General features: G+C 38.2%; 1 protein-coding gene across 2 annotated transcripts in view; it reads left to right on the top strand.

The window, feature by feature from the left end:
* The window catches only part of LOC126199371 (sorbitol dehydrogenase-like), a 111,292-nt gene that overhangs the window by 21,739 nt on the left and 72,057 nt on the right, over positions 1 to 17,496 (top strand). The window lies entirely within an intron of this gene.

The raw sequence follows: 17,496 nt of genomic DNA, 5'->3' as shown, positions 1-17,496 counted from the left end.
GTGCTAATTAACAATTATTTCTCAGCACAACATACCCTGCGATACTCTTACAAACCCAGACTGTTTCTGAGAACCCCGTGTACAGGTTGTTTCAGGAGGAAAGGTAAATATTTTAGGAGGTGGTTGTATAAATGAACTGCAATCGAAAATGCTATATGACATGCATCCAACTTTAATTGAATAAAGAGATGCAGCTGAGGCAATGCATTTTCATTACATGTGTTGGTATACTAGTTGTTTGGGAATATTTATTGAATGTCAGCAGTAGAGTGTTGATGTTCACATCGTGAAGTTGTGCTTTAGTTTACATTGAAATTTTAATTGTGATTTGTTGGCCAAGTCTACTGTATTCTCACACATAAACCTGCTGCGTTCATTTACAAATGCTGAGTATGCCAATGTGGTATTTGTGTATGGGTTTTATAATGGAAATGCTGCTGCTGCTTGTAGAGAATATGGCATACAATTTCCTAATCACAGACTACCAGATTCAAGGGTGTTTACACATGCGTTCAGTACACTGTGTGACACTGGTACGGTGCCCAGCAGTCCTCTATTGCATCTGAATGTGTGAGTGAACAGACTGTGGGTGAATTAGAAGACATTATTCAGTCAGCAGAATGTAGTTCTTCAACAAGCACACATAGAATTTCTGTAAGTGTTTGTTCCACAAACAAGAGTATGGTGGACATTACATATGCACGGGTTCCACCTGTATCATTTATAGCTTATTCAACACCTTCAAGTAGGAGATAAAGATAGAGAATTGGAATTTTGTCATTGGATAATTGAATATCATCATGTAATCCCATTTTTACTCTTCATTGATGAAGCCTCTTTCACTCATGATGACATCAATAACACTCATAATTCACATCAGTGGTCTGAAGAAAACCACCATTCCATTGAGGAGACACATTTTGAAGAACACTTCTCTGTAAATTTGTGGTACATTTTGATAAACAATCAGTTGTTTGGGCCTGTTGCAATACCATATCATCTTACAGGACTCTGTTACCTACACTTTCTTGAAAACTTGCTTCCAGTATTATTGGAAGAGAGTCCTTTGGCTGCAAGAATGTGTATGTTCATTCAGCATGATGGGGCTCCTGCACATTGTAGTAATCAAGTAACACGCCATTTAAACCTAACATTCCCTCAAAGATTGGTCAGTATACATGGGCACGTTTCTTGGCCACCAAGGTCTCTCGACAGAACACCCTTGGATTTTGGCCTGTGGGGATGGTTGAAAGACAAAGTCTACAAAGAAAAAGTAGCCGAAAGAGCCTATTTGATCATTCAGATTATAAGTAGTGCAGCCATCACAAAAGAGCCATCACAGAAGAGCTACAAATGGTGTTATCAAGAGAAGTCAAAAGTGGATTGAATTTGGTGGTGGAATTTTTGAAAATCAACTGTGAACGTCCTCATTTGCCTTTGTTGTAAGTGTTTTTACATGCTAGCAGCTGTATCTCTGTACTCAATAACAATTGGACACATGTTATATGGCATCTTTTATTGCAATTCGTCTATACTACCACATCCTAAAATATTTACTATCGCTCCTGAAACATCCTGTACATCACTTCTTCTAATTCTAATAACAAGAAAGCACTAGATACACAGAACTGTATCAGATGCAACTTGTCCAGCAACACTTAAAATTGAACAAATTCTTCTCAGCTTAGCTACTAGACTGAAAGTTTCACTGTAGTCTACACTGTAGCATTGAGTAAACCCTTGCTGACAAGTCCTGTTTTATATTTCTCTTCACGTTCATCTGGATCAGTCTTTACATGACAGGCCAACTTAAATGGCACATCTCTTACTACATTTGGTATAACAGTTAATTCCCAAGTCTTATTCTCTTGTAGTCACTTCATTTCATTTTCCATACATTGCTCCTGGTGAATGCTTTGTGCTATCAACAGATTCTTCATATGACTCTGAATTTCCTTTCATTCCATCAATTATCTCTTCAGTGAGCATTACAAAGTCATTAAGCCATAAAGCCTTCATTAATGTTGAATGATTTCAGTACTCTTTATGAGGTGTGATAACCAGGTCCTCTTCTCTGTTACCAGCATGGTTCTCTTAAATTTTTGATTTATCACTCCAAGATTGTGTCATTGAGCTATATAATTTCCTTTTTTATTTTGCTTAATATCCTATGGTGACAATTTGAATTTGCATTTGAAAAAATTGGGTTCATCAAAAGTAATATATTTTTACAGCCATGAAAGAAATGTTTAATTATTAACCAATAAATTTCAGACCTAATTAACTCAAATAAAAAATTTTTAATCCCAAGATTTTACAAGTCACTCATTATGGCTTCATATGCTAAATAATAGAAAATTTCGATGTTTAAACAAACTGTTAACATCATTATTATATCTGATTTAATCTTCTCTATTGCAAAAAGAAATAATAATAATAATAATAATAATAATAATAATAATAATAATAATAATGCAATGACACACATTTTATGTAATATAATATATGCAAATAATGTGCAGAACTAATAACCATGTTTCACATTAAATGCTTGCAATTTCAAGCCAAGTTCCTACTTTATCTATTGAAATGTATTGTGTAATTCCAAATTAAGTACTTATCATAAAGTATATATGAAAACTGGTATCAAACACTTTATAAACAAATTTTAACCTACGCCAGTATGCTTTAGAATGTGATATTCAGACGCTAACAGCACCCTACACAGCACAACAGAACACTCAAAGAAAGAAGCTGATTTCCCTGCAGACATAGGGGCAGAATTGGCTGGAGTGTCTGTTTACATTCTAAAGCTATTAAACTTATTAGCAAGAGTGCCACTATGATAGTTTATAGATGGGGGACGGGGTGGAGTGGGATGGAGGGTATTAAGTATTTTTAATAATTTTAAAGATAAATGGTGACTGGAAGTAATCAAAAAGGCTCCAGTTCCAACCCAGTGATAAACCTGCTTAATACAAACTTTTAAATCATTTTCTGGAAAAAAAAAAACCTCGATTATGTATATTTTTTCCTTTCCCTGAGAGCTGGGGAGGGGGGGGGGGGAGGAGGGGAAGGGAGGAAGGGAGGGGATATGGCACAATCCCCACCCCCCTTGAATTTGGGTGTGGGTGCACTTTCTTGATAGCATTGGATTGATAGCAAAATCCTAAGCATCCTAGATTAATCTATCAAGTTATACTTTTTAACGACTTATGATTAGAGTATCTTCCATACCCATTTCTGTTAAAAATGTTGCCAACAAGTTCACAAAACTTTTTCTCTGTCTCTATGCATTCAGTTGGTAACTGATCAGTGGCAGCAAGCCTACTAAACATTAAATTGCGAGATGACACTGATATTCAAAACAGACAGATTATCTTCACTTTGTAATGAAAAATCTTAAATAACTATTGTTATCCAAATGATTGAGATATATACCTTCATTAATTCAAGAAAAATTCCAAGAGGGTTTATGCTCCTGAATGATTCTGTCCCTGCTGCCAAAGATTGTAAAAAAGTAATATACTGTTTTCTTAAATCTCTTTAGGCCCTCACTGCTTCACAAGCCATTTATTATCTCTGATTTCCAATTTGTCAGTAATAATCTTTTTGAAATGAGTTGAATTAATTTTATACATTACATGGTGTACAGGAAATGTACATGTATAAGGGGTGACACCATGTTTCTTTTCAAAGTCCTTAGAGTCTAGATTTGGTATGCCAGTCCAACAAAATTGCCTCAAGCATTGAGGCAATCATGCCACTGGTGCACCAGGTTGAAGATATTTCTTCAGTTTGTCTTCTTGACTGGTTTAAAGAACATGGTTCTGCTTGATTTTTTGATACAATAGTAACCTTGTTTTTTGGACCATTTCAATTTTCAGTTCTCTGGTAAATTTATATAGTTATCACTAAGTATGTTTGATATTTCTCTAACATCTGTAACTACTGTGTTTGTTTTCATTGAGCTGATCTCTGGTTCTTTGTTTGATCTATCTTTTCCCTTTCTTTTGCCATTAATTACACTCCAAGCTGCATTTATCTTGTCTTTTGAGTTCATAATTGCTGTGGTGGTTGCTCTTGCATTCACCATATTATTTTTTTTCACTACTTCTTTTGTAATATTTTATAGTTTTCAGCTTTTCCCATCCATTTGAGCCTACACAATTCTATTATTTCACTGGTGATCCACCATCTTTCATCCTCCAGCTTTTCTAGTCTCTTTACTTTGGGGACTACTACATTACAATGGTATTTACCTTTCATTTGCATTCTGAAAATATAGGGTTTCATTGCAGATATCCTTACTTACTATTGTTCTGAAGATGTTAATATTTTGCACCCTGATGATCCTGTTTTCTTTGGTTGTTTGTTTTGATTCTGATAATATGCCATAAACTGCTATAGCTTTTGCTTGTGAGTTCACATATTGTTCTTGTGCTCAGTGTGATGGTATTGTTTATCTGTAAAGAAAATTCAAGATTTATTTGTTGAACTAGCTGAACATGTCTAAAATAGCTTTGTATGGACAATCACTATTTAATTTTGATATGTTTACTAGTACAGTTAACCAAAACAGCTACTAATTCATAATTGAAATATTACTAAAAAATGAGTTACTGTGGAAAACAATTGCTGATACTGATGAAAAATGTTCAAAAAGCGTGACCAAAAGTATGTTTCTTTGTAAATTCTTCTGCACATCCAAAATTTCATGGAGCACTGATTACTAAAGAAGTATAGCAGAATTTACAATCAGTATTCAGAGATGAGAGTTTATCCGCTTCTCTTAGGCTACTAAAATCTGTGATGAATATAGTATTGGCTCCTGGGAAAAATATAGCAGTGTATTTGTCAAAAATTATGTTGGTTTTTCAACAAATTCAAAGCATTCGTAAGAGAATGCATGATGGTTTGGTAGGTGCAATCACGTGGACTTCCAGCAGATTTTCAACCCTTAATGATGATAATTGAGCATTCAGTTATTGGTATTGCTAGTGATTTAGTAAGTCAGCAGTAACTCAATAATTGGCAAAACATTAATTTGCTTTGGAAAATGAAACTACAGATTCAGCATTGCCTGCTAGAAAGTCAGAAGTCAAATATGAATTGTAATGAAATTCTGAGTCATTTACATGTTATTAATGTCAGAAAATATGTCATAAGATGAGTGAGTCCAGATCTAGGAAGAAAGCAAATAACTCATGAAATTCTGTGAATGCTTTGAAAACTAAAAACGAAAATGCATCAGTGATGTTTATGGACCAAGTACCTTTCTCAAACCCTGACGGATTCCAAACCAACATCCACCTACCTAATCACCATGACCAACTATATCCTCACCCATAATTACTTCTCCTTTGAAGACTTTATCTACAAATAAATCCAGGGTACAGCTATGGGCACCCACATGGCACCATCCTATGCCAACCTATTCACGGGCCATCTAGAGGAAAACTTGCTAAACACCCGGAATCCTAAACCCCTCATATGGTTCAGATTCATTGACAACACCTTCGTGATCTGGATGCAGTATGAGGACACCCTGTCCACATTCCTCCACAACCTCAACAGCCTCTCCTCCATTTGCTGCACCTGGTCCTACTCTACTCAACAAACCACTTTCCTAGCCCGCCTCAAAGATGGCTATATCAGTACCTCTGTCCATATCAAATCTACCACCCACATCCAATACCTCCACAGCTGCTGCCTGTTCCATACCAAGAAGTTTCCTTCCATACAGCCTAGCCACCCATGGTTGATGCATCTGCAATGATGAGAGGTCCATATAAAAATATACTGAGGGTCTCACTGAGACTTCCACAGACTGTAATTATCCTCTCAACCTGTAAAAAAAAATCTATTGTGCCTAATTGTTTCAGTCTCCCACAATCTCTCAAAGTCTCACCATCCGGCCTCAGATGAGCATTTCTGGTAACACAGTACCACCCAGGACTGAAGCAACTGAATTACATTCTCTATCAGGGTTTTTACTACCTCTCGCCACACCCTGAAATGAGAAATTTCCTGCCCACTATCCTTCCCACACATCCCACAGTGGGGTTCCCACCGTACGCTGAACCTACACAATATACTCATCCATTCCTATACAACTCTTGTTCACAACCCCTTACCTCATGGTTCATATCTCTGTAATAGACCTAGATGCAAGACCTGTCTCATACATTCTCCCAACACCAACTGCTCCAGTCTGGTCACAAACAAAACCTATCCCATCAAAGGCAGGGCTACCTGTGAAACCAGTCATGAGCTGAAACCACTGTTCTGCATTCTATGTGGGCATGCAAACCAACAAGCTGTCTGTTCACATGAATGGCCACCAATAAACTATGGCCAAGAACCAAGTGGACCCCCCTGCTGCTGACTACGCTCACCAAGGCGACATCCTTCATTTCAATGACTGCTTCACAGCCTGTGCCATATGGATTCTTCCCACCAACATCAGCTTTTCTGAATTGCACAGATGGAAACTCTCTCTGCAGTATACCCTACATTCTCAGTTGTCAAAAATCAGGTCACATGGCAATACAAAGCCAAGTTCTTGGATCACAGCTGGCATCAAAACTTCCTGTGGAACTCTAAAGAGACTAATTTCTAAAATGAAAACATCCACAGACCCACAATTCATAGAATATGTCAGGAATTACAAGAGGGTGTATAGAAAAGTAATTTCTAAAGCAAAATTCATGAGTAATGATAGTTTTATAAGACAGTCTGAAAACAAATCAAAAGCCATATGGGGTATTGTGAAGACTGAAACAGCGAAGAGTTGTGAAAACCAGGACATTAGCCTCAAAAATTTAAAAAATGTCAATATTAATAAACAAGATTTGCCAAATTATATTAACAATTATTTCATAAATGCAACAACTTCATTAAGCTTAAAATTTACAAACAAAGAAAAACCTGAATATCCAAAAACAGCTTGTAGGATGAGGGTAGAGCCAACAAATGAGGGTGAAGTGTTGAAAGTGATACAAAGCTTGAAACCCAAAATGTCGGCTGGCATCGATGATGTGCCTGTGTCAATCATAACAAGGACAGCACCACAAATCACAAAGCCCTTTGCACACATAGCCAATTTATCATTCAGTGAAGGAGCTTTTCCAGAAAAGCTGAAAATTTCAAAAGTGAAGCCATTATCTAAAAACGGTGACAAGTATAAGGTAGAAAACTATCACTCAGTATCTCTCCTCCCAGCATTTTCAAAAATATTAGAAAAACTGGTGAAGCAGCGAATCAACAAATAACTAAATGATCATAATTTACTTAACAGAAATCATCATGGCTTCCAAGCATGGAAAAATACCGAAACAGCAGTAATGTGCTACACTGAACAAATAATCAAAAATCTAGAAAAAGATTATAATGTAGTAGGAGTAAATTTAGACCTCTCCAAAGCTTTTGACACTGTGAACCACGACATTCTTTTAGAAAAATTGGAAGCGTTGGGTATACATGGGATAGGAAAAAAATGGTTTGAATGATACCTAAAAAACAGAACACGGGTTGTAGGACTGACATTAACTTACTCCAACCACAAAATAAATTCAGTATCAGAGGCCAAAAATGTAGAAATAGGAGTACCACAAGGCAGCATCCTAGGGCCCATATTGTTTCTTGTCTATATAAATGATTTTCACACCTCAGATGATGCAGCCAAAGCACTAATATTTGCAGATGATACTAGTATGATAATAAGTGCACCAAAGCAATTGCTACCAACAACTGCTGATAAAGTACTAAATTACATTCACTCTTGGCTCAATGCAAACAGGTTGACATTGAATGTAAATAAAACAAATTATATACAGTTTGGGAAAAGATATCAAAATGTAAATCTCGATCTGGTGTGGGGTGACAAAGCCTTAGACAGAGTGACATCCACAAAATTGCTGGGGATTCATGTGGATGAAAACTTAAATTTTAATGACCACGTAATAAAACTTGCACAGAAACTTGATTCAGCCTGTTTTGCTCTCAGAATTTTTGCAAATGTTTGTACCTCAGAGGGTGCCAGAATGGCATATTTTGGCTATTTTCAATCTCTTGCCACATACGGAATAATATTTTGGGGTTCCACAACAGGGTGCCTAAAACAAATTTTTTTGTTGCAGAAGAGGGCCATCCGAATAATAACTCACAGTCATTCACAGACACACTGCAAACCAATATTGAAAAAGCTTGGAATACTTACTATACCATCATTATACATATACAAATGTGTATTGTAAGTCAGGACCCGCATTGCAGATTTTCAGACAAATGCCGACTTTCATAACTACAATACCCGTAATAGCGCAGCACTCCATACTCAGCGAACAAAAAGAACGAATACACAAAGGCATGTGAGCCATATCTGTGCAAAACTGTACAATGCACTGCCAGTCAACATCAGGCAGTTAGAAGATGATAACAAATTTAAAACAGAATTTTAAAAATGTCTAGTAGAACAATGTTTTTATTGTGTAAATGACTATGTAGGTCAATAAATTTTTTCTGATGATATTTATAAAGGCAAAATGGAAAATACTCTATCTGTACCTTAACATTCATTACCTAATCATTCATTACATTTACATATTTAAAGGACAGCTGTTATGTGATGTAAACATATACTTAAGCGGTGTTGTGTATATAAGGACTTGCTGTTTAGGGAGGACAAAACTAAAGCCTTATGAAAAACAGACTATGCATTTCAAATAACAAACAGGGATGTATATAGGCTATATTAATTTCATTGTACTATTATTAACTTCCTTTTATTATTTTGTTTTGTACTTTTTTACGTATATATTGTTTGTGTCCCATTTCTATGAAATGGCTTACATGTACCCTTGACAACATCCATACAATATTGATTGTCAACGAATGGATAAATAAAATAAAATAAAATAGACCCTCCTGGTCTCAACCTTCGTTAGTCATTTTTCTCACCCATCCGACCCCTTCCCTGTTCCCATTCCAGCAGCACAGCCTTCATTCCACCAATGCAGCCAATCTTTATATCCCTCTCTGTTTTCGCAATAGCCCTCCCACTCCCCATCTGCCCTATGCCTAAGCTCCTGACTGCACCTAGCTGCCCTACCCTCTTTCCACATCCTCATTGCGCACTCCCTTGCAGCACTTCACTGTCCCCCATGCCTACCCTGCTATCTCTAATCCTCCCCACCCCACCCAGTTGCCACTCACATCATGCAGTGCTGCTGTTACTCGCAGTGTGGTTTCAGCTGCCAGAGGCTGTAGTCATGTGTGTGTGTGCATGCGTGTGTGCGTGTGTGTGTGTGTGTGTGTGTGTGTGTGTGTGTGTTGTCCTTGATGGCCGAAAGCTTATATTGTGACAATCTTTTTGTTGTGCCTATCTGCAACTTAGCATCTCACCTATATGGTGAGTAGCAACTTTCATTTTCATAATACTGTTACATTCCATCCAGATTTTCCTTCGTTTGATTTTTGTCTGTTTTACATTATGAAGCAGCCTCTTATCTTTGACCCATGAATTTAATTGATCCGTGGTTCTACCTATACCCGAGTAGAGTTTCTTCTGTAACAGATATGAGAACAGTGGTGTCATCAGCAAGCAGATGCATTTTATTGTCTGATAGGCTATGTGGAAGATCATTTATGCTAAGTAAAAACAACAAGGGGCCTAATACTGAGCCTTGATGAATGCCTTGTTTTATGGTTTGTGTGGAAGAATGTGCAGCACTGGTTATTCCTGAGCACTTGATTTCATTTAATTCAACAAATTGATCTTTTAGATAACTTTTAAACCAATCGTGGGCATATCATCTTATTCCATAGGAATACATTCTTGCAGCATTATACTATGTTTAGCCATGTTGAATGCATAGGTCTAGAAAAATATGTATAGCTGTAAGTTTTTTGTTGCCAAGTTCCAGAATGAGATCTAATAATTCATGTAATGTGGTTTTCTTTCCTTGGAAGGGAAACAGAGAAGGTGACAAGATATTTGGTTTGTTTGGAAATGAATTAAGTCCAATAGTCATTACGTATTCAAATACTTCACCAAATACTGAGAGCATCACAACAGGATGGTGCATGCTAGGATCTTGTTTACTTCCCTTTTTATGAAAAGGTATGACCTTTGAAATTTTGAGCCTACTTGGAAATGAACCATTCAGCAGTAAGGCGTTTATTGTGTGAGCTAGTAGTTTACTTATAAAGTTACTGCAGTTGTGAAGGAGAACTACACTCCTGGAAATGGAAAAAAGAACACATTGACACCGGTGTGTCAGACCCACCATACTTGCTCCGGACACTGCGAGAGGGCTGTACAAGCAATGATCAGACGCACGGCACAGCGGACACACCAGGAACCGCGGTGTTGGCCGTCGAATGGCGCTAGCTGCGCAGCATTTGTGCAACGCCGCCGTCAGTGTCAGCCAGTTTGCCGTGGCATACGGAGCTCCATCGCAGTCTTTAACACTGGTAGCATGCCGCGACAGCGTGGACGTGAACCGTATGTGCAGTTGACGGACTTTGAGCGAGAACGTATAGTGGGCATGCGGGAGGCCGGGTGGACGTACCGCCGAATTGCTCAACACGTGGGGCGTGAGGTCTCCACAGTACATCGATGTTGTCGCCAGTGGTCGGCGGAAGGTGCACGTGCCCGTCGACCTGGGACCGGACCGCAGCGACGCACGGATGCACGCCAAGACCGTAGGATCCTACGCAGTGCCGTAGGGGACCGCACCGCCACTTCCCAGCAAATTAGGGACACTGTTGCTCCTGGGGTATCGGCGAGGACCATTCGCAACCGTCTCCATGAAGCTGGGCTACGGTCCCGCACACCGTTAGGCCGTCTTCCGCTCACGCCCCAACATCGTGCAGCCCGCCTCCAGTGGTGTCGCGACAGGCGTGAATGGAGGGACGAATGGAGACGTGTCGTCTTCAGCGATGAGAGTCGCTTCTGCCTTGGTGCCAATGATGGTCGCATGCGTGTTTGGCGCCGTGCAGGTGAGCGCCACAATCAGGACTGCATACGACCGAGGCACACAGGGCCAACACCCGGCATCATGGTGTGGGGAGCGATATCCTACACTGGCCGTACACCACTGGTGATCGTCGAGGGGAAACTGAATAGTGCACGGTACATCCAAACCGTCATCGAACCCATCGTTCTACCATTCCTAGACCGGCAAGGGAACTTGCTGTTCCAACAGGACAATGCACGTCCGCATGTATCCCGTGCCACCCAACGTGCTCTACAAGGTATAACTCAACTACCCTGGCCAGCAAGATCTCCGGATCTGTCCCCCATTGAGCATGTTTGGGACTGGATGAAGCGTCGTCTCACGCGGTCTGCACGTCCAGCACGAACGCTGGTCCAACTGAGGCACCAGGTGGAAATGGCATGGCAAGCCGTTCCACAGGACTACATCCAGCATCTCTACGATCGTCTCCATGGGAGAATAACAGCCTGCATTGCTGCGAAAGGTGGATATACACTGTACTAGTGCCGACATTGTGCATGCTCTGTTGCCTGTGTCTATGTGCCTGTGGTTCTGTCAGTGTGATCATGTGATGTATCTGACCCCAGGAATGTGTCAATAAAGTTTCCCCTTCCTGGGACAATGAATTCACGGTGTTCTTATTTCAATTTCCAGGAGTGTAACTTGATTTGGCTTGTCCAGGAGAAGATTTAATCTTTATTTTGCTATGAATCATGTTCTCTATCATTGTTTCTCATGTTGGCAATAAGAAGAGTGTGTCACAGCATAAATTTGGTTCTAATTGTATGAGATGATTATTTTTGAGGCAATTAGCCAAGCTTTCAACTGTTTTTGTGAACTAGTGGTTGAATTCAACTGCTCTTTCCTTTTTACGGAGGAATGATTTTCCATTTACTTTTAGATTAATATAACTTGGTTGTTGCTTTCCTATAACAGAGTTCATATTAATGATTTCTGGCATGAATTTGCTGTTATTTGATGCCTTTTTTAGGCGTTTTGTTATTTTTTGGGTCCACTAATTACATTCCGAAATATCATATATGAAGTAAAGTATTTCTTAAATTCTTCACTACTGCTTAGTTCAGTTGTGCTAATAGAGAAAAGTTCTCTTTTCCTTTGATATGGGCTGATGATTCTTGGGGTGATTCAGTTGGAGGGTGTTCTGTTGTTGTTAATACTTTTCACTTGTATGGGGAAGTAGGAGTTAAAATAATGACAGAAAATGTCTAGGAATACTTCATATTTGGTGTCTACGGTTTGAGCCTCATATACATTTTGTCAGTTTTCTTTCTGAATATCAGAGAGGAAAGTATGCATATTATTTTTATTGAACTTTCTTCTCTGTACAATAAGTTTTTTTTGGATTGAGGCTCATTCAATGTCAAATTAACTTGCATAATTAGTTCATTGTGGTCTTGGAACCCTAAATTTACAGAGGATACTGTGCAACTGATGTTAGTGTCTACTTGTTCCAGACAACTAATGCTATGGGTTGTTTGTCTGGTCTGAGATTTGACCATCAAGTAAGGGTTGTAGCCACTCATAAAATTTTTTAAGCTTAAATTGCTAGTTCTTCTGAAAGAAAATTTATGTTAAAATCACCCATATGTATATAAACATTCAAGTCAGTAAGCTCAAGAGCAAACAGTTCTATCTCTTTTTCAAAGCTAAATGATTTGCATATGTCTTGTGGTGTAGCTGTAATGTTGTCTTTTACAAATATTCAGCTCCCCCCACTTCTAAAATTTTTCTTGAAAAGTCGCTCACAAGTCTGAATATTTTGAAATATCTCAAAAAATGTCCATTAACACACAAAATCATTGCTTCTGACAGATCACTTTCACTTGTAATTAAAATTTCTAATTCATTTAGTTTATTTTTGAACTGTTGTACATTATGAAAATAATCCATTAGTTCAATGGATTTTTTGTTAATTTGCACTCATACATTGATGAGATTTATTAGACACTATCTTGTCAATTAATTGATTGAAAGCATTACAGTGAATCTCAACCTCTTTTGAGGATGCTGTTTTTTCTTTTCTTATAGGAGTGTATAAAAATTCTCCTCCTTAAGTATATTCTGCCTTGATCTTAAATTGATACTAACAGGTGGAGATGACCATGTTGGTGCTTCTGAGCTCAAATCTGCCGCTGCTGTTGTTGCTACTTGTGCTTTCCAGGTCCGAGCTTGCCTGTTATTTAGATGTTCTTCTGGAGAGGCACCTTTGTGGGTGGATTGGTGGGTCTTTGGGGGGACAGGTGGAAATGTGCGTGGTGGTCCATCTCAGGCTGTATCTGCTGCTGTTGTTGTCTTTAGTGGGTCCGCTATTGTTACTGCTGACAGGTCCCATCTTAGTTCTTGATTAGATGTTCTTCTGTATGTGCTAAATGGCTCATTCATTTAACAGATAACTGCTATTAGCAATATAAGTTTAAATTGAAGGTATGTAATGCTGTAAATACAATACACAACTATCAAGCCATGAATGAATCTGATCTATGAATTTATCACCATCATGTACAATTCCTGTGTAATAAGATTGATAAAATTAATGTACTTCTAACAGATAAGCTAAAGGATATCTCAGTAACATGCATTTCTGAACTGTGGTTCAACCCTGAATTAATTTCATGTACAAAAATAAATGAGTTCATTTTGTCTTATTACTACTGCAGATATAATAATGTGCAGAGTAGGCTAGCACTTAAGATAAAAGAAAATATAAATTTTACTACTCTAGCAGACATAGCTTGACAATGACATAAATTAATTCAACAATTACTGAACAAAGAAAAATGGTCATAAGTTTACAAAATTGATAACCTAACTGAGAAATTTATCACATTCATTGATATATTAACCCATGACCTTCAAGCTGCATTTCCACAAAAAGGTGTACCTATAAAGACAATGTAGGAAAAGGTAGATTGTGACTCCCCACAAAGATAACACACTAAGTTGCAGGCAGCCACAATTAAAAGACACTTACACATAAGCTCATGGCCACAGTCTTCATTGGAAAAATGGAAAAAGAAACTTACACCATTCATTCACACAAGCAAGGACACAAATGCACACAAGACTGCCACTCCGGCAGCTTGGACCAGAATACAACTATCATGTGGCATGACAGTAGCAATCTTGAGGGGGCGGGGAGAGGGTAAGGTAAAGTCAAGAGGAAGGGGTATGGCAGAGGGGCTGGAAACTGTTGGGTGGAGGGTGTGGAGACAGTATGTTACTGTAGTTACAGGAGCAGAGAATGTGTGTAAGGATAACTCGCATCTGCACAGTTAAGAAAAGCTGATGGTGGAGGGGAGGATCCCGATGGCTCAGGTATCAACACTGTTATGTTCAGTTGATCCTAGTGGCAAGGGGTTGGGATTGGGAGTGGCATAGGGATGAAATAGGATGTTGGTAGGTCAGCTGGGCAATGGAACCCCATTTTAGTAGGAATGGGAAGGATCTCAAATAAATTTCAGGGCATGATGATAAGTAATCAAAGCGCTGGTTGTGGTTTAATTCTTCAATACCAGGATGGTGAATAGGAATATGGATATGGAAATGACATTAATAATTGCATGAATAATTGGAAAAATTGATTGGAAAGAATAGTTGAGAAAATTTTGAAAATCATTTATGTATTTGTGCACAATCTTGAGTGAACTTTAACTGATACCAATATCAACAGATCTTTACTATCATTACATTCAAGGTTAATAAACATAATTTTCATTACATACTGTTGCTTCCAGTAGTGTATGCTACCAAATAATCACCACAACCATTGAAACTGTTGATCTGTCTATAAGTTCTTAAACATACACACCACAATATTTTTAGTATAATAAACCAAGTTGAAAGGTACCTATCAAGTCTGAGTCATTACCTGCACACTAATTCCATTGTGTTTATTCCTGAGTGTGACAATGTTGATGCAGGAACACTCCTCCAGATATGATGTTAATTACTCTTATGTAACACTTGTGGCTTTCCCGATGAGATTTTGACATGTGGAATAATAGGGTCTACTGCAGGATGTTTGTGTCACTCTGGCACAATATTTCAGTCACGTAACTCATTGCCTTCTTCAGGTGCTACCTGAGACTGCCATATTGGAGGATCTTGTCCAGTATTTGTGCCCAGAGGGCGCTATGTGCTCTCTTTGCCATCGACGCCCGCCAGGCACTGCAAAGAGGCTTGATGTTGTTTGTGCAGCCAATGAAGGACATATTGAACATTTATAATGGATTTTTATAAACTTCCGTCTTTTATGAGTAATTTAGTATGCAATTTATTGGTGTTAAGCCCTTCTTCCTAATAAATAATTCTACTTAAAATCAGGTCATTCTTTTTGGGACACACTGTATAATAAATTTAAAACTATATTTACTTGTTGTATGGTTTTTTCCTTATGTTTATATGGTAAGTTTATATGGTACCTAACACCCTACAAGAATTTATCTTTCTTCACTTTAGGATGTGTCGGTGCATGATTCCCTGGAAGAAACAACTTAATACTAACTTAAAACTAAATCTTCATAGATAATTGTATGGCTGCTAATACTTTATTCATGTATTCAGCCATCTATTCATTCCCTGCAGTGTGCAGTTGTGCTATCACAAAACTTATTTCATATCACATGTGTCTCTCTACTTGCCTTATTAATCTGAAAGATAAAGTGTATTAGAGGCGTCGTGCGACAGTTTGCCACTTATACTGTACTCGTTTGTTTACCTTCAGCAAGACTTTTCTTGTCTATCAAGTATGATTAGTGCATGCACTTTCTATATTTAGATATGTAAATATTGTAAATATGTAGATATAATGTATATAGTAGCAGAGCTTAAGTAAATACGTCATAGTTCAGTATACCTTTCCTGTGTTTATAATCCCTTAGCTTGTCTTTGTGTGAGTGTCTTGTGTAGGTAGTCACAGTTGTAGTATAGACTCTCTCACATCTCTGTTTATTTGATAGGCACTAAAATGCTGTTGCGGGCTGTATCTTGTCAGGGTTGTTTGTTTTGGATGCTCCAACTCTTCCAACTGTGCCTGTCTGGTGTGCATGCACTTGTTGTTTGTTGATTAACTTACTCCCCAATGCGCACCCACTGTGTTGCTCTGATACCACTTGCATCATGCTGAGTTGTGTATTGCATTGCATGCTACCATGCGTTTCACATCTTCATTTATTTGTTTACAACTGGGCTATGCGCAAAGCAAATCGTTGTATTTAGAGTATCATTGTCATCTCTAGATACTTAAAAATAACATTCTTACTTGTTGCAACCACTGATCTTATCGATTAAACATTTGACCCATATAAGGAAAAATACAAGCAAAATATTTCCTTAACAACTAGAAACATATTTTCTGGAATGAGACTTTCCAGCAGCCTATACCTAAAATATTTTCTGGAATGAGACTTTCCAAGCCTATACCTAAAATATTGGCCTTTTAATATGTCTGCTTGTGTCTGTATATGTGTGGATGGATATGTGCGTGTGTGTGTGTGTGTGTGTGTGTGTGTGTGTGTGTGTGTGTGTCTATACCTGTCCTTTTTTCCCCCTAAGCTAAGTCTTTCCGCTCCCGGGATTGGAATGACGCCTTACCCTCTCCCTTAAAGCCCACATCCCTTCGTCTTTCCCTCTCCTTCCCTCTTTCCTGATGAAGCAACCGTTAGTTGTGAAATTCTAGAATTTTGTGTGTATGTTTGTGTGTCTATCAACCTGCCAGCGCTTTCATATGGTAAGTCACATCTTCTTTATATATATATATATATATATATATATATATATATATATATATATATATATAAACAGAGATGATGTGACTTACCAAACGAAAGCGCTGGAACGTCGATAGACACACAAACAAACACAAACATACACAAAAAATTCAAACTTTTGCAACAAACTGTTGCCTCATCAGGAAAGAGGGAAGGAGAGGGAAAGACGAAAGGATGTGGGTTTTAAGGGAGAGGGTAAGGAGTCATTCCAATCCCGGGAGTGGAAAGACTTACCTTAGGGGGAAAATGGACGGGTATACACTCGCACACACACACATATCCATCCACACATATACAGACACAAGCAGACATATATATATATATATATATATATATATATATATATATATATATATATATATATATATATATATATATATAGAGGGAAACATTCCACGTAGGAAAAATATATCTAAAAACAAAGATGATGTGACTTACCGAACAGAAGCCCTATATATATATATAATAGAGGGAAACATTCCACGTGGGAAAAATTTATCTAAAAACAAAGATGATGTGACTTACCGAACAAAAGCCCTGGCAGGTCGATAGACACACAAACAAACACAAACATACACACAAAATTCAAGCTTTCGCAACAAACTGTTGCCTCATCAGGAAAGAGGGAAGGAGAGGGAAAGACGAAAGGATGTGGGTTTAAGGGAGAGGGTAAGGAGTCATTACAATCCCGGGAGCGGAAAGACTTA

This window comes from Schistocerca nitens, chromosome 8, assembly GCF_023898315.1.
Source record: "Schistocerca nitens isolate TAMUIC-IGC-003100 chromosome 8, iqSchNite1.1, whole genome shotgun sequence".
NCBI lineage: Eukaryota > Metazoa > Arthropoda > Insecta > Orthoptera > Acrididae > Schistocerca > Schistocerca nitens.
Note: the sequence above shows the minus strand (reverse complement) of the source record. Positions and strands in the feature narration are given on the sequence as shown.